At 38.8% G+C, this 13,646-nt stretch overlaps 1 protein-coding gene across 11 annotated transcripts in view; it reads right to left on the bottom strand.

The window, feature by feature from the left end:
• LOC610321 (UBAP1-MVB12-associated (UMA)-domain containing protein 1) overlaps nt 1-13,646 on the bottom strand; it is a 229,683-nt gene that overhangs the window by 166,277 nt on the left and 49,760 nt on the right. The gene's annotated exons all lie outside the window — the stretch shown is intronic.

Here is a 13,646-nt window from a genome sequence, read left to right as displayed (position 1 = left end):
GTATGTACTGATTGTAAAATACAATTTTAAGATGGCCAAAACATCGAAAAGTATACTATTATATTATTCATAGAATTTGCATCTACTTTTGAGTTCTACAAGGGACAAATATATTGACTCATTTTAAAAAGTGTCCTTTAAATGTTTTAAGTTATAAAGCCTGCAGGTTTGTAAAAGATAACTATCAATTTCTTAATAGAGTGTTAAACCTGGTCCCATTATATCCAAAATGGTAAATGCTGTCACAAATACGTGGGTGATTAAATCAGGGTCACTGTCACTTGGGTAAACTGTTCAGTACAGAAACAATTTATAATATATATACCTCTATGAACTAAAGCTGAGCAATCAATAATTTTGTCTTCCTTCGTCTACAAGTAGCTTATTCAACATTAACTAGTAAATCAAGGGTGAAAGGAAGGGTTGTAAATCACAAAGAAAAGATTCATTTTACTCTTAATTCCCACTTGAATCTATGTAAAATGTTAAGTTACAGACAGTTAAGGAGAAGCTGTTGTTTTTGAATATGTAATTGCTATTTAGATGATAATGGCATGGATGTCACAGTAGAACCATGATCCAAATTTGAATAAGGTCTTAATGAAGGAGGCGAAGAGAAGAATGAGGAATGAAATACAACAGTGTCAGCAACAGACCTTAATGAAGCAAATCACTCTCAGTACCTTTGTAATTCAGGAGGAGCCGCATAAAAAAAGTGGCAACTGAAGGATCAAAAGCAGGACCTTTGCAAACCAAACATGCTTAAAACATGACATCACTGTCTGGGCAACAAGGCATTGTGGAGAGCAGCCCCAATGTTTGGGTTTTACAGCTCAGATCGCAAAATAACTACATTAAAAGATCTGGCTAGGCAAACCAGTTTCCTTAGAAAGCATCTTTATATTTCAAGTTAATGACATTTCTGAACAGAAAAAGAATTTCAATGTCCAAAGATATCTTGGCTGATTTTTAAAAAGCACTAGATGTTAACACTAAGGATCGTTTTAAGGCAAAATTAAGCTGATTTCTGAATCTCATAAAACTAAAGAGGTCTTTTTTTTTGTTTAAGTTCCAAACTATCATCTGTTCTTTTATTATGTTAGATTTATGAACCATACAATGCATTCTACTTAGTAAGTGATAGAATCATTTTACATATTCCTATTCAAAAATCAATTTCGCTTTTGCAAAATCGCATTAAGGCAGTGTGGGAGCATATGGCATTCCCACTGCCAAATGGAACATACGTTTAGCATGTTTAAATGGTTTACCAAAGGTAACATTGATGATGGTGCTAGAAACGGAACACAAGCCTTCTGATTTCCAAGGAAGTCATTCAAGGCAAGTAAAAAGTGCTATAGTTACAAACTTGATTCCCACGCAGGTATTTTCTCATGTCTTCTAAGTAGCAATAATTTGATGACCAAATCTATTCCACCTGAACATTGCAGGCAGGTCAACTACCACGCTGGATATAGTTTTTGCTGCACAATACAAAGAACCACAGAAACTGATTTTTGCCTACCTATCCCAACTCCTCAAATATGTGCAGAAACAGTAATCCTACTATGCAAAGCATGCTAGTGCAATCATTACCGTTATGTGCTTCTAATGAGAAAACAATGCCTCAATACTAATTAATAAGTGCCCTGACACAGTCATGTTACTGTTTCTAGGGACTAACTAAAAATGATTTGACTTCAAAGATAGGAATGGTATAAAAACATAAGCCCAGCATTAAGAAAGATTCACTGTCACCTCCCTGGGCCACTGCTAGGATCTTAGGCACCACTGCAAATGTCTGCACTGTACTGAATTATTTTTAAAATCTAAGTTAAGATGGTCCATCCGAAAATAACAGAAACAACACACAGGATGTAGAACATACTGGTTAAGAGCACAGACTCAAGACAATCTAGTTGAAAATCCCAGCTCTGGCACTTACTAACTGCAATCTTGGGCAAGTTACTCAACTTCTCTCACAATTAGCTTCCCCATCTGTGAGTTGGGGATAACAGAACTAAGTTCTGAGAGCAGCTATGAAGACAAAATGAGTTAAGATCATGTATTGTCACTCACTAGTGTGTGGCTTTAGAGGAGTTCCTTAAGCTTTGCATACCTCATTTTCCCCAACTCTAAAAAATAACAATACCTAATGTTTCTAGGTATTTCAACTGAAGCTTTGGAGCACGCTTTAAAAGACTAAAAATCTGGGACGCCTGGGTGGCTCAGTCGGTCAAGCATCACTTCTACTCAGGTCACGATCCCAGGGTCCTGGGATAGAGCCACGCCTCAGGCGAGATGTCTGCTTCTCCCTCTCCCTGTGCCCCTCCCCTTACTTATGCTCTTGCACTTTCAAATGAATTAATTTTTTAATTTTTTAAAAGAAAGCATTTCTTTAAAAAATAAAAGGACAAAAACCTTACACATACTGTTAGCATTCTTATTAGTTTTAATTTCTCTTACTAGAATCACTAAACATCATGTACTTCCTATGTCCCACTGGCATTTCCTCAACTTATCCTTTACTCCTCCCATCATAGCGCCCTAACCAGCAGAGCTAGACTGCTGTGCTGACATAAGCCTCTCTGTTTGCATCTCTTCTAGTCTTCCCTCAACCCTACATCAGTAATTCACTTCTTAGACTCTTTTGATCATCTTTTTATCTGACTTTTGTTCTACTTCAACACAGATTTTACATATTTTCACTAAATCTCTCCTTTTTCTTTCCCAAATCACAAACCACACACAGACACTAATGAGCATCAACTTTCTTTTCAACACCCAGACTCCATGAGAACACTTTGAATGGCAACTTTCATAGCTTATTCTAGGGAATAGCGATTTCACCTAGGTTTTCTCCACACAAAATAGCACCAAAGATTTTTTTTTTTAAAGATTTTATTTTTTTTATTCATGAGAGACACAGAGAGAGAGGCAGAGACATAGGGAGAAGCAGGCTCCCTGGGGGGAACCCGATGCAGGACTTGATCCCAGGACTCCAGGATCATGACCTGAGCCAAAGGCAGATGTTCAACCACTGAGCCACCGAGGTGTCCCAGCACCAAAGATTTCTAATAATAGATTATAGAGCACAAATACATTTTGGTTTTGAATATGTGCAACGGCTTCAGCCTGAATTAGAATTTGTTGCTTTATAATGGAAACACTCAAATGACTATTACCAAAGTAATAGATTAAGTATAGTACTTAGAGCCAGATGAGTATATAAAATATGTATTAAGCATTTTGTGATGACACACTGAACATGAATACTGCACAAAGCATGTGACCCAATCCAATTATATTTACTTTATGGTCTAAGTGGAGATCTCACCATTGCATAGAAAGTTTTAAAAAAATAAAGACTGGTTTACAAGATGTGAGAAGAGGTGCTCCCTTCCATGTACAATAATAACAAGGTCAGGGATCCCTGGGTGGCGCAGCGGTTTGGCGCCTGCCTTTGGCCCAGGGCGCGATCCTGGAGACCCGGGATCGAATCCCACGTCGGGCTCCCGGTGCATGGAGCCTGCTTCTCCCTCTGCCTGTGTCTCTGCCTCTCTCTCTCTCTATCATAAATAAATAAAAATTTAAAAAAAATAACAAGGTCAGAGAGAATGCCAGCAGTCCTGTGTTCTCTGGCTTCTGTGCTGTCATCCCCCTTCTGGACATAGACCTTCATGCTGAGTTAGTCCACATCACTTTCCATTCAGATAACGAAACCATCCAGGATTGCCCCATCTTCCCTATTTTTCTACTCAAATAAAACAGAGCACTATTTTTTCCATTGATGACCTTTTTGTAATGAAAAACTATAAATGAAACTGACATTCTGGTACAAAAGCAATTCTCCAAAGCAGCAGTTCTTAAACTCTGTCATCTCAAGATCTCTTTACACTCTTGAAAATATTGAGGACCTCAAAGGGCTCTCACTTATGACAGTTATTGATATTTTATCATATTAGAAATCAAAACTGAGAAATTTAAAATATATTTATGATTTCATTTAAAATTATGTTTTGGGGGCACCTGGGTGGCTCAGTCGATTAAGCATCTGCCTTCAGCTAAGGTCATGACCCCAAGGTCCTGAGATGGAGCCCCACCTCGGGCTCCCTGCTCAGCAAAGAGTCTGCTTCTCCGTCTCCCGGTGCCCCCTCTCCATTGCTTCTGCGTGTACATACCCACGTGCGCTTCTTTCCCTAATAAGTAAAATCTTTTTATAAATAAATAAAATTGTTTTGCATGTTAACATAAATAGCATGCTTTTATTTTAAAAAGCTGTATTAAAAAACACAAAAATGTAGTGAAAAGAGAGGCATTATCTTACATATTTGAAAATCTCCTTTAATTTCTGAATTAAGAGTGGACAGCTGAGGGATGCCTGGGTGGCTCAGTAGTTGGGCGCCTGCCTTCAGCTCAGGTCGTGATCCCAGGATCCGGGATCAAGTCCCACATCATGCTCCCTATGGGGAGCCTGCTTCTCCCTCTGCCTGTGTCTCTGCCCTTTTCTCTGTGTCTCTCATGAATAAATAAATAAAATCTTAAAAAAAAAAAATAGAGTGGACAATTGGGTTATCCCTATCTGCTTCTGCATTCAGGCTGTTGTGATCCACTGTTTGCCTGGAGTATATTAAAACCCAGGGTCACACAGAAATGCACTTGGAAGAAGGAAGACGTCCTGGCCTTCATGAAAGTATCTCCTTGAGAACTACTATTCTAGGAAGGTCTGTGTAATTATATATTAAAACATCTTACTGGACAAACAAGAAATAAGTAAGAAAAAAAAAAAAACAAACCGGGGGATCCCTGGGTGGCGCAGCGGTTTGGCGCCTGCCTTTGGCCCAGGGCGCGATCCTGGAGACCCGGGATTGAATCCCATGTCGGGCTCCTGGTGCATGGAGCCTGCTTCTCTCTCTGCCTGTGTCTCTGCCTCTCTCTCTCTCTGTGACTGTCATAAATAAATAAAAATTAAAAAAAAAAAAAAAAAAAAACCTTCTGAGGCACCTGGGTGGCTCAGCGGTTGAGTGTCTGCCTTCGGCTTAGGGCACGATCCCCGGGTCCTGGGATCAAGTCCCGCATCCGGCTCCCCGCAGGAAGCCTGCTTCTCCCTCTGCCTGTGTCTCTGCCTTTCTGTGTCTCTCATGAATAAATAAATAAAATCTTAAGAAAAAAAAAAAAAACAAAAAAACTTCCTAGGGGCTCACCCTCAGCCTCTGCATTGGTTAAGACAAATTCTTGGGATTATCTGTATTGTAAGCACCTGCATTCTAAGGTGATTCAAAACCTGAGTGAGGACCTCTGGAATTCAGTACTGGTTAGAAAAGATGTTTTTTTTTTTTTAAATTAATGGGCTATTTCTTGCCATGTATACGGTTAAATCCATACAATGGACAAAGTTTTTCTTTTTCTTTAATGAGTGAAAAATCAGAGTTCTAACAAGTTGGTACTTCACATTAAAAAATGAAAAATTCTACAGGTGAAATAAATTGGAATGATAATTGATTCTTTATTCTCACTCTTGATAGAAGGCCAGTTTAAACAGCAACCTTTCACAAGAACAGGAATTTGTCATTCAGTAATTCAAGGAACTGACATGATTCTTCTTGGAGAAGCCTCATTTTAGGCACATTTTCAAAACCTTAGCAAAAAGCATTACAAACATTGAGTGGGTTTTAATCGCCATTTTAGTAGGCAACGGTAATTATTTTTGGCAAATAAAATAAACTACAGCTGTGCCCAATTACATGAAGAGTCATTCACTGAAAGTTTGGCAAGGAAGAATTTTAAAAGCAGGCAGTAAATTCAGGGTAGCGCTACCAGAAGAGCGGCTGATGGCATTCTCCTGAAACTCTGCTATGGCTGGTCTTATGGCTTCAAAGAACACATAATAAATTTATATTCCAAAGGGACTGAAGAATGAATAGAAGTAAAAACTGAGTGCTTTACCCCTGCAGCTAGGACAGAGAAGTTGTAGAGGTGGGCCTAGCAACTGTGCATCAACACAAACTATTCAGCTTGTCTGTCAGCATTTTTTACAGAAAAGAAAACGAGGTACTCATCGTCAGGTAGGATGGATGGTCTAGCAGCTTGAATTAGGATCAAATTTTACTCAAGGGAACACATTACAGAGATTATAGTAGAGGTCAGTGGAAAAATAAGATTCAATTTAAAGAAAATCACTTCAAAAACTACTTTAAAATATTTGCCTAATACATTAAGAAATACATGGCTTTCATTTTCAAACTTGAGAGCTATTTATTTGGATTTTTTTTCAAGATTTTATTTATTTATTCATAGACACAGAGAGAGAGAGAGAGAGAGGCAGAGACACAAGCAGAGGGAGAAGCAGGGTCCATGCAGGGAGCCCAATGCGGGACTTGATCCCAGGTCTCCAGGATCACACCCTAGGCTGCAGGCGGCGCCAAACCGCTGTGCCACCGGGGCTGCCCCTTTATTTGGAAATTTTAAGAAATGTTTAAAAGGCACCGAGAGAAATGCAAGGAGTAAGAACCAAAATGAGAGTAGCTGTTTCGAGTATTAGTGGAAAAAAATACCTGAGTATTTGTTTTTTTTTTTTAAGATTTTATTTTTTTAGTCATGGGAGACACACAGAGAGAGGCAGAAACATAGGGAGAAGCAGGCACCCTGCTGGGAACCCGATGCAGGACTCGATCCCAGGACCCTGGGATCAAGACCCGAGCCAACGGCAGACAACCACTGAGCCACCCAAGCTCCGTGATGCCCGAGTTTTCTATCAGAACCACTCGAGTATGACTGAAACCCAGCTTTCCTGCTTCCCAGACCAGAATTGTCACAATATATTACAGGCAAAAAATAAGATATAATAAAATACATAACATTAACACCGTACTAAACTATTTCTGTCTTTGATAGTCAGTTTGGGAAGCACAGGACCACTGGGCCCTGAACAAGAATATCAATTATATTACCAACTTTGAAAGAGTGAGTTAATGGAGAGCTGGGGTTTTATTTTTATTTTATTTTATTTTTTTAATTTTTTATTTATTTATGATAGTCACACATTGAGAGAGAGAGAGAGAGAGAGAGGCAGAGACATAGGCAGAGGGAGAAGCAGGCTCCATGCACCGGGAGCCCAACGTGGGATTCGATACCCGGGTCTCCAGGATCGCGCCCTGGGCCAAAGGCAGGCGCTAAACCGCTGCGCCACCCAGGGATCCCAGAGCTGGGGTTTTAAAATGTGACGTGGCCTATCATTTCTGTACCAATATTATCAAATGCCGTATTGTTAAAGCCAAGCTATGAATAATTTAATCCATAAAATCTGGCTTTCAATCACGATAATGGAAAGAATGGAAAAATGAGATGAGACACTCATATTGGGATCACTCTTCTACCTCGGGATCCCTTGCCTCAAATTCAACTGTATGGGAATATATCTCTATATACCTTTTCTGCCTGAGTTTCAATGCAAATTTCAGCTTTACAAATCATGACCTCCTCTTGCTGAGAAAATTCATAAAAGAAGAGAGGTCAGAGATAGAAAAGGGGAGTAGAGCCAAGAGCAAAGAAACAGCAGGAATGGTCACAGCAAAATCTTAGAGAAAGAGAAGTGGCAGAAAGTAAACACAGACAGGTATCCTCAGAAGGCAAAGGATTGGAACACAGGTCACAGGAAGAACAGTTGTCGTGAAGGAAGCACAGTGAGACCCCCAACTGCAAAACCATGGACAGGTGAAGCAGAGCGAGGAAGCAGGTTGGGAGGGGAGCTCCTATTTGTGTTCTAGTCATCATCCTAATCACACTTCTCTAAGGCCAGGATCAGGAAGCAGGACCTGCAGGGCAGGAGATAAGGTCCACCTGAATCAGGAAAGCTGGAGGGCACAAAACATTTAAATGAAGGAGGGTAGGGACTCCAACAACAACAACAACAACAACAACAACAACAACAACAAAAGCTACTTTATACATACTTTATCCTCATATGTAAGTTAGAGAAAGACAAATACCACTTGATTTCACTCCTATGTGGAATTTAAGAAACAAAACAGATGAATGTAGGAGAAGGGAGGGAAAAATAAAATAAGATGAAACCAGAGAGGGAGATAAACCGTAAGAGACTCCTAACTATAGGGAACAAGCTGAGAGTTGCTGGAGGGACAGTAGTAAGGGGATGGGGTAACTGGCTGATGGGCATTAGGAGGGCACATATGTGATGAGCACTGGGTGTTATATGCCACTGATGAATCACTATATTCTGCGCCGAAACTAGTGATAGACAATATGTTAATTAATTCATTTTCAATAAAATTTTTAAAAAGAAAATACTTTATCCTCAACAAAGCAACAATGCAAATTTACAAGCATGGGAGACAGTAATCTGGGCAAGTTCCTACCAAACAAAGCACAGTGAAAATGGAAAGGAGCAGGGCAGTTTCCAGTCAATCACTTACTGAAGTTGTGTAAAATGTCAGGCAGATTGTCTTCAGCACGCTTTACTGCTTTCATTCAGTAAGTGCAAAAACTGTCACAGACACAGCTCCACCTGAAGGCCTCCAACCTTGGTTTCCCCTTAGGGTTTTGAGGTATGGGCCACAACTCCATCCTTCTGAGAATCTCCAGGCCCCAAAGCTCCACAGTGAGGGAGGAAACTCTCTGGTCCATTCATTTAAAACTATATTATATATTATGTATTTAGAAGGTAAGATAGGTTCCATTCTACCTCACACAGTTTTCTCCATGAGGAACAGAACATGCTAATTCAATGCCTGACACACAAGTGAAATGTTAATCAAATCTCTGCAGAGATCCAAGTGTGAATTACATGATTTTTTTCTTACTATAAACTTTTGGGTTTGGGGGCTCCCCCTCCCCAGGAATTACTTCAGTGAGCATCTCTAAATATTTTGAAAGGCTTATAAATAAGTGGGTAAAATATCACCACCTTTCATGGGAAGAAAATACTTTATTTTTATGTTCACTTTACTTCAGAACTTTCCCTATCTTTAAATATAGTTTTCTGGATATAATCAGATGAGAAGTCAGCAAAAGATTTATTTCCATGGATGTAAATAGTATTATTTATTGCCCAGGGCCTAGTTTAGAGGTTTTACTATACAAATTCATCCACTCTCTCTCCCTGAACTCTAATATGAACACCTAATATTTGCAAGGTATTATATGAGCATTTACATCGTAGAGCCTCACAAGTTGTATTTCCCCCAAAGTTGTGGAAGTGAAAAATAGATCTGCCCTCCCTCAACATAGCTTTAGGGCAAAATATGAAAAGTCTGGAGGAAGGAAGTAGTCTTTCTGATCCTAAACTTAGAACTAGATCTATTTCCAAGATGACCTTCCAGATTGGAACATCACATCCCCAGACCACCCTAGGGATTCAGAGAGTTTCTAAAGTGAAAATTTCCAGTGCTCCTGCTTAGGTCACTGTGGTGTCACTATTTTTAAACAGTTCAAGATTATCCTATTTTAATGTGAGATTAAAACAAATCTATACTTGGAATACATAAATTCTTGTAAAATTCTAAGGAAATCAAAATCTTAACTGGAGACCCAAGTTTATGAACGGTTGGTTGAAGCATAGACATATTTAACTTTCAAATCATCAGAAAAAGAATCTAAGAGGCCTAAAAACTCATGCTATCACCTTAAAAACAAAATTACCCTAAGAAGAAGGAGAAGCACAAAACTACCCTCAGAAAGGTCTGACCTTCCCATAATCAGTGAAGTCAGTCACCCCATCATGTTGGAGGAAACTGACACCACAAAACTCATCACTGACATGCTGCAGAAAAATTCAAGGTCTACTTTTGGGGCTGCTTGTCACTTTGAGAAGTGTTCCATTTAATACAAGATTCTCGTTCACCTCACCATTAAATAATTTCTCAGGAAGAGAGGTGGTTAAGAATAATGAGGGCCAGAGAAGCAGGGAGGGGAGAGGTCACTACCAAGAGAACTCAGGAAGCTAAAGCTGCGTGAGCACCTACAGGTAAAACCTGGCTACCTGATAGCTCCAAAGCTTGGGCCCAACTGCCCAAACAGGATCTCCCATCATATGATCTACCACAAAAAAGGAAAAATATTCAAACAGTTTAAAGTCTGCAATGATTCAATCTCAAACCCTTTGTGTTAAATCATGTGGATCTGGTTCAAGAAGTGATAGTGAAAGAAAAGGCTAAGTTCTAAAAATTGAAAGTCGACCTCACAAACATTTCTCATTTAAAACTTCTACCAATCTGGTTGAAACTAATGGCAGAGAGGGAGGCAGAAATGCAGCCACATGTATTTAAAAAAAAAAAAAAAAACTAACTAAAGAATTAAGTCTCCATAGTTACTTTAAAAATGAGAATTGTTATATATTGCAACCATCTCATTGAAATTTGACCTCTTACTTCATTAACTTCACAAAAAAAAAAAAAAAAAAAAGATTTGATGAAGCTTAAGGCAATTCACAAAAAATAAAAATCCTTTCACCAGCATGGTGTCTAGCCCATGTGCACTCAATTAAGTATTCGAGTAGGTACTCAATAAATATTTATTGAATAAATGATCAACTTACTGGAAATTCATGAATGGTTAACAAGGATTCTATGAGTCTCCTGAACTTATAGGTGAAATACTGGGCCCATGGGTACACGGGTATTTTTTCAACAGATACTCATACAGTCCATATCCAAAAAAGGATATGGCTTATTTTGAGTAATGGATGAATTATTTATCTTTCAGGCAGCCCACTATTAATATTGCTTGTTACTGAGATTTTGATAAGAACTTGACAACCAAAAGATCCAGATAACACATTTTCTGGATAGAACTAGAAGTACAGAAATTCTCTATTTCTAATTAAAAGCAGAACTGTATGTTCTGACAGTGAAATGAGCAGAGGGGAAGACTGATAAGGAATCCACTGCAAGCAACGGCAACTCCTCAAGAAAAAGGCCATTTAACAGCCTTTACAAAGTGGGCTGAAGGAACATCAAAATTTCCCCACAAAACACTTCTGGTCTCATTAAACTGAGTCATTTAAGAAACCAATGAACTCTGATTCCTCTCCAACTGATGGATGAATATCCCCAGGAGTTATATGCAGCACATGAGAAGATACACAATGATAAAGGAAAAACACTGCAAATCTTTTAGCATCTAATTTATTATTTGATGTTACCTAAGTTAAAGCATTTTATGTTAAAACAATCACAGCTATATTGTACACTGGGTGCAAAATTCACATGAGCTTAAGGTAACCCTAGCTGTGGGGGAGAGGGGGGTGCTTGAAGTCAAGCGCCTGCACTGAAAGCTTTAGGGGGTTCATAGTCAATGCTCCTTCATCACTGGGGCACTTTGGAAGAAAAGTTCAAGCAGAACTGCCATGGAGAGGCCATAGTAAGTGTTCAAGTTGGATTTTGCATTTGCCATTTTTTAAAGTCTCTGAAGGATACACATAAGATGTTTTAAGCAGACAACTTTAAGGAAACCCTTTAAGATGAAATAGATAAGTTATCTGATTCTTAGGTCTTTTAGAGATAAGCAAATTGAACACTGCAACTTGTCTGGCAAACATGGTGATTCTGATGTTAAAGCAATAAATATTAAGCAGTTCTTCCAGATAAAAATTAGACAAGGAAGTAGATAGTGAGGTACTTATCCAAAAAAAAAAAAAAAAAAAAAAGAAAGAAAAGAAATCTATACAATCAGTGCTGTTGTAGAAGATTTTAATCTCTCCCTTCAGTCCAGCAAAGGATCAGGTACACAGTTCATTGAGAGGAGGCACGTGCTCATCAAGATTTTAATGGGTGAAAAAGTAAGATTTTTTAAAAATAGAAAGAAGTTCAAAACAATCTGATTTACTCTTGCTGAAAATTACCTGATCTACCACAAGAACATTCCTAGAGTTGGCTTGGAACACAGTAAGACACAAGTGGAATAAGGAAACGATGTTTATGGAGCATGCTAAGTTTAGGTCATTGCTGGTTCCATTTTGCATAGTCAAATGCCCAGGAAAAATCAATAAATCTGTGACCAGTCTTATACTGTTCTGTACAGATTTCAGATGGAATGTCTAAAAAGGGCAGTCTTCAAAACAAAACAAAACAAAACAAAAAACAGGAGAGTCTACATCGGAGTCTAGCCTGACAGGCCCAACCCATGAAGTTATTAAGGGTGAACTAGTTGGCAAGGATCAGTGCCCACTAATCAAAGCTGACTTTGAGCAGTTCTAGAGGCAGAAAATCTTTACAGAGTACTTTATTTAGCTTGAGCTTGTGAGTCATTTGTTCTGTAGGAAGGAGTTACTGGCAACAAATGAGGAAGAGCCTTGAGATCGATAAATTTCAGGCAGTTGACATCAGTTAATAGCTGGGGAAAAATATGTTTCTCCATGATCAAATGGGATCTGAATTTCCACAACTTTACTTACCAAATTCATACCACAAATTATTCTACTCTCAAATCTTGCCTCATGGCCAATTCCAGGGGCTAATAACCTCAGGTCTTCTAAGAAGTATTTTTTTCTAAAAAAATCATGATTTTATATGTATAAGCTTGGGTTTTCTAAGAAGTATTTTTTCTAGAAAAATTATAATTTTATACTAAGAAACATCTAATAATAAACTAATTTTTCCAAATTATCTTTATTGCAATAATTCACAAATCAGATCATATTTGGTTGTTTGGTTTTTTAACCTAATTATTATTAATTTTTAAAGATTTTATTTATTCATGAGAGACACAGAGAGAGAGGCAGAGACATAGGCAGAGGGAGATGCAGGCTCCCTTGTGAGGAGCCTGATGTGGCACTTGATCCTGGAACTCCAGGATCACGCCCTGAGCTGAAGGCAGACACTCAACTGCTAAGCCACCCAGGCATCCCTAACCTAATTATTCTTAACAATTTCAACTCTAAAAGAGTTTCATATGAAATCTAGCAGAAAACCAATCACACTGATAACAATTTTATCAGGAATACATGGAGATATAATAGGTTAAAAGAACTCATAGAAAGGTTGACGATCCATCTCTCTTCCACACTCTTGCTTTACTAAATCCAACTGTGACTGCATGAAATGTAATATGAATAATGTTACTTAATTTATAAGCAATGATTATGATCATGTGAGAAGACAGATGTGGAAAAATAAAGAACCTATAGGTGATACCTGACTGATCATTCCCAACACATGTAGATATAAAACACACTGGGTCTACTAAGAACTAAGAGTTGAAGGTCCTTGTCAAGATGTACATGCTCAGAAGCAAGGTTTCTTTATTCAGGCCCATGGGGCAAGGGGTCAGAGTCTGTAGAATTCCACTGCCAGAAATTCAATGTGTTAGGGCAGTCCCCGGTGGCGCAGCAGTCTGGCGCCGCCTGCAGCCTGGGGTGTGATCCTGGAGACTCGGAATCGAGTCCCACATCGGGCTCCCTGCACGGAGCCTGCTTCTCCCTCTGCCTGTGTCTCTGCCTCTCTCTCTCTCTGTGTCTATGAATAAATAAATAAAATCTTAAAAAAAAAAAAAGAAAGAAATTCAATGCCTCCTAATGCCAAAGAACATGAAAAGCCTGAGTGTTCTTGCTGAGGCTAACTATTAGGAAGTTCTATGCCTAAAAGTAACGAGGAAAGAGCACGGTTGAGAAGCATATAACAAAAATTAAATGG

This window comes from Canis lupus, chromosome 14 (assembly GCF_011100685.1).
Source record: "Canis lupus familiaris isolate Mischka breed German Shepherd chromosome 14, alternate assembly UU_Cfam_GSD_1.0, whole genome shotgun sequence".
Taxonomy (NCBI): Eukaryota; Metazoa; Chordata; class Mammalia; order Carnivora; family Canidae; genus Canis; species Canis lupus.
The sequence above is the reverse complement of the archived record's forward strand: the minus strand, read 5'-3'. Positions and strand labels throughout refer to the sequence as shown.